Source organism: Vicugna pacos, unplaced genomic scaffold, assembly GCF_048564905.1.
Source record: "Vicugna pacos unplaced genomic scaffold, VicPac4 scaffold_13, whole genome shotgun sequence".
NCBI classification, from domain to species: Eukaryota; Metazoa; Chordata; class Mammalia; order Artiodactyla; family Camelidae; genus Vicugna; species Vicugna pacos.
Genome location: NW_027328734.1, coordinates 3,349,946 through 3,359,879, shown reverse-complemented (window position 1 = coordinate 3,359,879; position 9,934 = coordinate 3,349,946).

Below are 9,934 nucleotides of genomic sequence, written 5' to 3'. Positions count from 1 at the left end.
AAGTTAGAAGGCAGCTGATGGTTTATTCAAAGAAAAAATAGTTAATAACTTCCCGAACCTGTGTAATGAACTGATATACAAGTCGGTGAGCCAACAAAACACCAATAACTTTAAGACAAAGTGACCTCCTTCAAGATACGTCATATGCAAATTGGCAAGTCAATGACAGAGTAATATTTTAAAGGCAGCCAAAAATAGTTATGATAATCTACAAAGGAACCCTCATTAGGCTATCAGCAGATTTCTGAGCGGAAAACATAGGTCAAGGGTAAATAAAATAACATTTCAAACTACTGAAATAAGAAATCACTCACCCAGTAATACACATTTATCACTTAGATATAAAGTGAAAATAAAGACTATACCAGAAACAAGCCTGAATGTGATGAAAAAACAAAACCGAGACACCTTGTAAGAGGTGCAGAGAAGAAGTCTTCTAAGAAATATAAATTCGCAAAATGTGCAAAACATTGACTTAAGTGCTAAGGAGAGACCACGAGAAATTTACATCTGTTTCTTTGGGTATGTTTTTAAATGCTACTATACCATATGTATTAAAGAGAGAAAAATAGGAATTCAGGAGCATTAAATACAGATAATTCAAACTGGTATCTTGTTCACAACCATAAAAGAAATAATTTGAAACAGTAATCATAAAAGGTAAAGAGTAAAAATAAAACAATATTAAAGGAAGATTCTTTCAGCAGAAAAATGACTAAATTATACATGAGATGTTTTATTTTTAATTGAAGTAGAGTAGATGTACTATATTGTGTACTTTCAGATGTACACATAGTTATTCTAATCACTTTGTAGATTATATTGCATTATGAAATATTACAATAATTTTAACATACAATTATTTTAAGCAATTGTGTATAGTTCCATGATCTATACAGATTATCCTTGCTTCTCTCCTTTATGTATACTACTTTCTATCTGTCAATTTTCTACCACTAAAATCTCTTTCCCTTCTACTTTGGTAAACATAAATTTTTTCCCATATCTTTGAGTCTGCTTAAGTCTTGTCTAACTAATCTATTTACATTTCCAACATATCTATCTATCTATCTATCTATCTATCTATCTATCTATCTATCTATCTATCTATCTTTCTATCTATCTATATAACTATCTATCTATCTATCTATCTTTCTATCTCTCTATCATGTATTGTCCTTCTATCTATTTATCATCTATCAATAGCTATAGTGAGATATACAAAGATATTTGTTATTCTTTAGATTCTAAATATAAATTAAACTGTATACGTTTGTCTTTGTCTAATTTTCTTCACTATGCATATTATTTACTAGGTCTATTCAGGATGCTGAACTAGCAATGTGTTATTCATTTTCATGACTGAGTATTATTCCATTGCATATTTATTGAAACATCATACCTTCTTAAGTCCATAGTCTACTGTGGACTCTTGGATTGCTTCCCTTTCTTTCATATTATAAACAGTGCTTCTGTGAACATTGGTTCTTCTCAATTTAGGGTTTTTTTCCACAGATTTTTCCTAGGAGAGGTATTACTGGGTCATATGGTAGTTAATTTTTTAGTTTTTAAACAAATCTGAATACTCTTTTTCTTAGAAGTTGTATCAATTTACGTTCCTACCAAGAGTATACAAGAGATTTCTTACCTCCACATCGTCTCCAACAGTTTCTATTTGTAGACTTTTTCATAATAGCCGTTTGACCAGTGTGAAGTAATACCTCCTTGTGGTTTTGATTTGCAATTACCTAATAATTAGTAATGTTGAGCAATTTTATCACTTGCGTGTTACTCATCTGTATGTTTTTTCGGAAAAATATTAACTCAGGTACTTTGCTCTTGTTTTTGGTTGGGTTTTTGTTTTTCACCTTGAGTTGTTTAACCTAAATCCATGTTACATTTATTAACCTACATCTATTAACCCCTGGTAACTTGCATTGTTTGCAATTATGTTCTCCAATTATACAGGCAGTCGTTTCATTTCATTGATTGTGTCCTAAGCTGTGCAGAAATTTTCAAGTTTATTTAGGTCCCACTTGCTAATTTTTGCTTTTACTTCTTTTTGCCTTAGAAGACTGATATAAGAAAATATTCCTATGATATATATCCAATAGTGTATCACCTATATTTCCTTCTAGCAGTTTTATAGTATCAGGTCTTACATTTATGTCCTTAATAAACTTGGAGTTTATTTTTGTATATGATGTCAGGAAATGCTCTCATTTCACTGTTTTAAATGTAGATGTTCAGCTTTCCCCACACCATCCAATGACGTGACTCTCCTTTTACATTGCGTACTCTTGACTCTTTTATCATAGATTCATTGCTCATAGGTTTGTGGAATTATTTCTAGGCTCTCTATCTGTTTTTATTAATTGTATCTCTGTGCCAATGCCAAATTGTTTTTATCACTGTAGGATTGTAGTATAGTATGGTATCTGGGAGTGTTATACCTCCAGATTTGTTGTTTTTTCTCAAGATCATTTTGGCAATTTTTAATGGTTTCATGTAAAACTTAGATTTGTTAATTTTCTGGTTCTGTGGAAAATACTACAGCTTCGTAACAGTACTCGCACTAAATAGGTAGGTTTCTTTTTGTAGTACGGCCATGTTAACAATATGAACTCTTTCAATCCAAGAGTACAAGACATCTTTCCGTTTCTTTGAATCATTTTTAATTTCTTTGTCAATGTTTTATAATTTTCAGTGTGTAGATCTTTCACATATGTGGTTACTTTCATTCCAATATATTCAGGGTTATGGGGTAATAAATATTATTGCTTTCAACGTCCATTTTATCATATCTCATGATTAATGCATAGAAATGCAAGAGACTTCTTTACATTAATCTTGTACCCTGCTCCCTTGATGAAATTATTTATTGTTCATAATAGTGTGGAGCTCTTAGGATTCTCTATGTAGATTGTTATGCCATCAGTACTGGTGACAATTTTGCCTTTTTCTGTCCATTTTGCATTTCTTTTTCTTCTTTTTCTTTTCCTTTTCCTTTCTTCTATTACTGTTGAAGTGAAGTGGTGAGGGTAGGAATTCTTGTCTTGTTCATGAATTTACCCAGAAGGCTTTCAGCCTTTCCCCTGAGAATTATAAATTGTTATAAATGGCCTTTAGTATGTTGAGAGATGTTCCCATTGTACTCAATTTCATGAGAATTCGGATGATGAATGCATGTTGAATTTTGTCAAATGCTTATAATTTGTGTATTGACATGTTCTTGTGAAATTTGTCCTTCCTTTGTTAGATATGTGTCATGCTGATTGATTTGTGTATGTTGAACCATCCTTGTGACTCAGGAAGTAATCCAACTGATCATCATGTATAAAAATTTCTAAGTATTGCTGGATTCATTTGTTGATATTTTTCGAGGATTTTTGAATGTATATCATCATTCGTCAATGATATAGGATTTCCATTTCCATTTTTTTTTGGTAGTGCCTTTGACTGATTTTATTATCAGGGTAATGGTGGCTTCATAGAATGACTTTGGGAATTTTCCTTCCTCCTTCATTTTTTAAAATAGTTGAGGTAAAGATATTTTAGTGAAGGCATCCAGATATTTTGTTCAAGGGGTGTTCTTAAAATTATACATTGTATTTAATTTATACGGATTGTTCAATTCATGTTCTCAGATTTCTCTTTATTCAGTGTTGGCAGGCTGTAAGTTTCAAGAAAATTGTCCATTTCTTTTAGGTCATCCAGTTGGTTGTCACGTAACAGCTCATTGTGCTTTCATAATCTTTTTTTGTATTTCTGCAATATCTGATATTATTTTTTCTGTTTAATTTCTTATTTTGTTTGTGTCCAGTCTCTGTATTTCTTAATAAGCCTGGCTAAATGTTTACCTGTTTGTTAATATTTTTTAAAAAATTTAAAGGTGTTGATTTTATGAATTGTAATTTATTTTTCAACTATTATTTTATTTATTTTCAGCATAATTATTAAAGATTTTTCATTCTACTGCCTTTGGATTTTGTTTGTTCTTATTTCTTGGTATTTTGTGTGGTATACTTGGTCCTTTCTATGAGGTTTTTCCTGTTCCTTGTAGAAGTCATGATTTATTCTCAACTTCCCTCTTAGATTTGTATTTGCTGTATCCCATATGTTTTATGAAGCTGTGTTTTCATTGTAATTTCTCTCCACGTATGATTTTATTACCTCTTTGATTTCATCATTGAACTTGTTTTATTTTATTTTTTAAAGGATGTGGTTTGACCTCATGTTTGTGCTTTTCCTATTCTTCTTTCTAGAGTTGATGCACAGGTTCTTACTTTGTGTATGGAAAAATACTTGCTGTAATCTATATTTGCTTAAAGTTCCTGAGGCTCATTTCATGACATAATGTGTGGTTAATTCCTTAGATAACATCCTGTGCACACTTGAAAAGTTTATGTGTTTTGCTTTTCTGATGCAGTGTCCAATATCTCACTTAGGTTCAAATGATCTAATATGCTATTAAGTCTCTGTTTTCTTACAGATATTCTTTCTGGATGATCTGGCTATCAGAATAGTGGGGTGTTCATCTCATCTACTATTATTGTTTTATAATGAATTAATTCCGTCATGTCTGCTAAAATTTCTTTTTATACTTAGGATCTATGGTGTTGGGTCCATATATAATTTAATGAGTGTAATGCCCTTTTTTTATTGATCCCTTTTTCTTTATATAATGTCATATTTGTTATATTTTGGCCCCTATTTTAATACGTATTTTGCATGAGTTAAGCATTGCAATGTGCACTTTCTTGTCAATTCCATGGAATATCTTTTCCATTTATTTCCAGACTATGTTTATCTTCCACCATAAAATGAGGCTTTTGGGGGGAGGCAAAGATGGTGGAGTAGGAAGATGCTCGTAGCTCACACTTTGCCGCAAATGCACCAGATCCTCATACAAAGACCCACTCAGCTAACCAGAGAACCTGCAGTTCTATGACATTAGATTGTACTCTTCAATAGATAAAGATGTGAAAAATCCGGTAAGAGGAAAGGAAGAAAGAAAGAAGAAAAGGCAAAACAGAATTGGACAGTTCCAACAGGGAGGGAGCAGCAAAGAAGGACTGGTGCTCATTCACTGTGTCTCCCCTCTCCAGCTGTGTGATTGGCAGGAAGAAGGGGAGCCTCCAAGGCTTTGACATGTACATTGTATAAGTTGACTGACAGAACTAAGTTAAACAGGCACAGAGGATCCCTGTGACACTCAGCTGAAGATGCAGCCCAGAAGCTGGGGGCAGGGTCATGCTGCCCGAGCTGGGTGGTAGATGGGAATGGCTGCACTGTGGCTGCCCAGGGGAATGGATTTGGCATTGTGTCATGGCTGTGGGTGGACAGGGCAGAACAGCCTGGGCCCTCCATAAAACAACAGGGCAGATGCGCCCTGTGGGTGGAAGGGTGTATTACCCATCTCTGAAAATCCACAAGATTTTCTAGGTTAAGAGAGCTGGGGCTCAGACACAGCCACCATACCCTCTGGTGCTTTACACCAATGTGGCAGTGGGGGAAATACCTGCATCTACACCTAAGGACTTAGCAGCCTCAAGGGTCAGACCGAGACTTGTCTAAATCCTGAGGCATATAGGATCCTACTGTCTGGTTCCTCAGAGAACTTGTCTGACAAGACAAACAAGGAGCTGGATTTTGGGCCAGACCAGGGACAGGGCTGCTCCTCAGTCTTCCCTGAGCCCACTTCCAGTGTGCAAACCTGAGGCAGAGCGTACAGAGGCACAGAGCAGCAGAGTGATCAGCAATCTGGAAGGACGGTTGGCCCCTCAAATTTTGGGCTAGATTACAGCCCCTTACAGTGGTGCTGGGAGAGGGCGTGATGCCCTATCATGCCTGGTCATTCTGCAACATCTGACTGCAGCATCGGTCAGGGCAATGTCAAGACAGCCCATAGAGAAGAGAGCTTCATCATACCCAGTGTAGGGTTTAGGAGCGATCTGCTTGCCGACATGTCCTGGGAGCAGCACAGATGAGGGCTCCAGTGGAGGACCTCTGGAAACAACAAGCTGAGCTTCCAAATCAGGATGAATAAAGAAAGAATTCACATTAAAAGTACACAGTCTCCAGGAGGACAATGACCACACCCTTGTATTAATGTGTTTCTACCTGTTCCATTTTTATTACCCTCTTAATTTTTACTTCTTATTGAATTATGTATAGCCCCATTTTAATTCCTTTGAAATTTTTAAAAATATTTTTATTATTATTATTTTTCAAAACACTGCTTCAAATTCTTTTTCTATTATTCATTCAACAATGTCTTCAAACCTTTATTTCTCTCATCTTTAAAATTCTTTAACTCTCTCTCACTTTTTTCTCTTTTTGAAGTTGTATAACTACATAGGCTTTAGGTAGATAAACTCTTTAGGTCCAAATTAGATAACTGATACTCCATAAACCACAGTGCCAGAGAGGTAGTAGAAAGTTGAAGAAGCAGAGAAACCATCCCCAATTAAACGAACAAGAGAAATCCCATGAAAGAATGATCAGTGAAATAGACATCAATATCCAACTAGATCAAGATTTCAAAAACGGAGTGATCAAATTACAGAAGGAAATTAAAGAGATAGTGCTTAGAGATACAAAATATGTCAAAAATGAAATTGAAACTATAAGGAAGTGTCGAGTAGAATAGGTAAACACGTTGACTGAGATGAGGAATGATTTAAAGGTGTAGAAAAGCTGACTAGATAACGCAGAGGAATGAATTAGTGACTTAGAAGACAGGAAAATAGAAAGGTCCCAATCATAAGAGCTACAAGAGAAACAATGAGAAACAAATGAAAAAAGCATAAGGGACCTATTAGATAATAGAAAGCATGACAATCTTGGCATGATAGAAGTCCCAGAAGGGGAAGAATGACCAAAGGGGATTGCAAAGGTTTTTTGTAGATATCATGACTGAGAACTTCCAAAACTTAAATAAGGAATCAGATATCCAAGTACAGGAAGCTCAGAGTGTCCCAAACAAGAAGAACAGAAATACACCCACACTAAGATATATAATTAAGATGGTCAGAGTCAAGGAAAAAGAAATTATCCTAAAGACAACAAGAGAATAGTAAATCGTGAGTTACAAGAGAATCCCCATAAGGATACCAGCGGATTTCTCTACACAAATACTACAGCCCAGAAGGGATTGGCAAGATATATTAATAGTCCTGAATGGAAAAAATTATATACTGTAGGATACATTGACCAACAATGCTATCCTTTTTGGCTGATGTAGAAATAATGGATTTCACTGACAAGAAAAATCTTTAAGAATTAGCAACACTAGACCCATGCTAAAAGAAGAATTGAAAGGTTTTCTCTACAAAAAAAGCAGCAGGATGCTACAGAAATGTGAAACTCACAGCTGGAAAGTTGATAACTCATGAATTACAAATAAAATAAACACAAAATTTTAAAACAAGACATACAAATAATTGAGAGTGGGAGAGGGAGGCAGGAAAATAGAGAATTTTTTTTTTTGGTCTTTCATTTAAAAATATTTTGTTCTCGGTAGGATGGGTGTGAGATCATGTTTCTATCACTTTAAAAAATGCAGTTATATTAATGGTCTGATGGACATAAAAAAGGTTAACAAAAAGACGATAACTTATCAGGGAGTCACTAAAACTAAATAAAATTAATGATAATACAAAGGAAAATGACCAACCATAAAAGGAAGATGAAAGGAAAAAAGAGGAAATTCCAAATCAACTACACATATAAGGTCAATTTGGCAATAAACACAAGCCTATCATCAATTATTGTAAATGTTAATGGACTAAATGCTCCAGTCAAAAGTCGTAGAGTGGCAGGCTGAATAATAAAGCATGAACCTTCAATATTCTGCATACAAAAGACCCACTTCAGAGAGAAGGACACATATAGATTGAGAGTGAAAGGATGGTAAAGAGTATTTCATACAATTGGAAAAGCAAAAACAGGTGTTGCATTACTGATTTCAGACAAAATACTCTTTAAAACAAAGGCCATAAAGAAAGATAAAGAAGGACATTTTATAATGATTGAAGGAGTGATACAATATGAGGATAGCACACTCGTTAATACATATGCACCAAATACAGGAGCACCTAAGTACATAAAAATAAATACTAACTGATATAAAGGGGGAATCATATTTGTAGATTTCAACAATGTATTAACATAACTGGACAGATCATTGAGACAGAAAAAAAGTAGGCAACAGAAAAATTAAATAATACGATAGAAATACTACACTTGGTGGATATTTTCAGAGCATTGTAACCCCCCAAAATAGGATGTACATTCTTTTCAAGTGCACGTGGGACATTTCCCAGGATTCATGATGTACTTGGGCACAAAAGAAACCTCAGCAATTTTAAGATGATAGAAATTACCTCAAGCATTTTTACTGACCACAATGCCATAAAGCTTGAAATCAACAACAGAGAAACAAAGGAAAACATGGGGATTAAACAATATGTTATTAAAAAACCAATTGGTCAATGAGAAATCAAAGCAGAAATGAAAACGTACCTTGAGAAAAAAGAAAATGAAAGCAAAACACCACAAAATTTATGGGACACAGCAAAAGCAGTGCTGAGAGGGGAGTTTATAGCGATACAGGCGTTCCTCAAAAAAGAAGAACAATGACAAATAAACAATTTAACCGACCAGAAGAATGAACTAGAGAAACAAGACCAAAAAATCCCAAAAGGCAGCGGAAGGAAGGGAATCATAAATATTACGGAGGAAATAAATAAAATTGAGATTAAAAAGAACTTAGGAAAAAAGTTAACCAATCCAAAATCTAGTTTTTCCAAAAAGTAAGTAAAATCGAAAATCCTCTGGCCAAACTAAATAAGAAGAAAAGAGAGAGAGCACAAATTAGCAAAATAAGAAAGGAGAATGGAGAAATTACAACAAAATAATAGAAATACAGAATATCATACGAGAATATTATGAAGAATATTTGGATACAAATTGTATAACCTGGAAGAGATGAACAAGTTTCTGGAAACATACTGTCCACCAAGATTGAATCAAGAAGGAACTGACCACTTGAAGAAACAGAGCACTAGAAATGAAATCAAAATAGCAATATGAAACCTTCCTACAAATAACAGTCCAGGTTTGGATGGATACACAGCAGAATTCTACCAAACAAACACAGAAGAACTCATAACAGGCCTTCTCAAACTCTTCCAGAATATTGAAAAGGAAGGAATACTCCCAAAGACATTCTATGAAGCCACAATCACCCTGATATCACAACCAGGCAAAGACACTGCCAAAAAAAGATTATAGACCAATATCACTGATGAACACAGACGCCAAAATCCTCACCAAAATAGTAACAAATAGAATCCAACAACACAGAAAAAACATTATATACCATGACAAAGTGGGGATCATGCCAGTGACACAGGGGTGGCTCAACTTATGCAAATTAATCAATGTAAAACAGCACATCAACAAGTGAAAGTACCAAAACCACATGATCATCTCAATAGATGCAGGAAAAGCATTTGATAAAAATCAACACCCACGTATAATAAGAACTCTCACCAATGTGGGCATAGAGGGATTTCAGCATCATGAAAGCAATAGATAACAAACCTACAGACACCATAGTACTCAAAGATGAGAAAGTCAAATTCTTCCTACTAAAATCTGGGACAGTAAAAGGATGCACACTAACACAACTCCTACTCAAGATAGTCTTGGAAGTCCTAGCCACAGCAATCAAACAAGAGAGAGAAGTAAAAGGGATGTAAATTGGAAAGGAAGAGATAAAAGTGTAACTATATGCAGGTAATATGTTACTGTTTATAGAAAACCCTACAAGATCCACAATGAATTTTCTACAGCTGATCAAAGAATTCAGCAAGGTAGCAGGTTACCAGATTAAGATACAAATATCAGTGGAATTTCTTTATGCTAA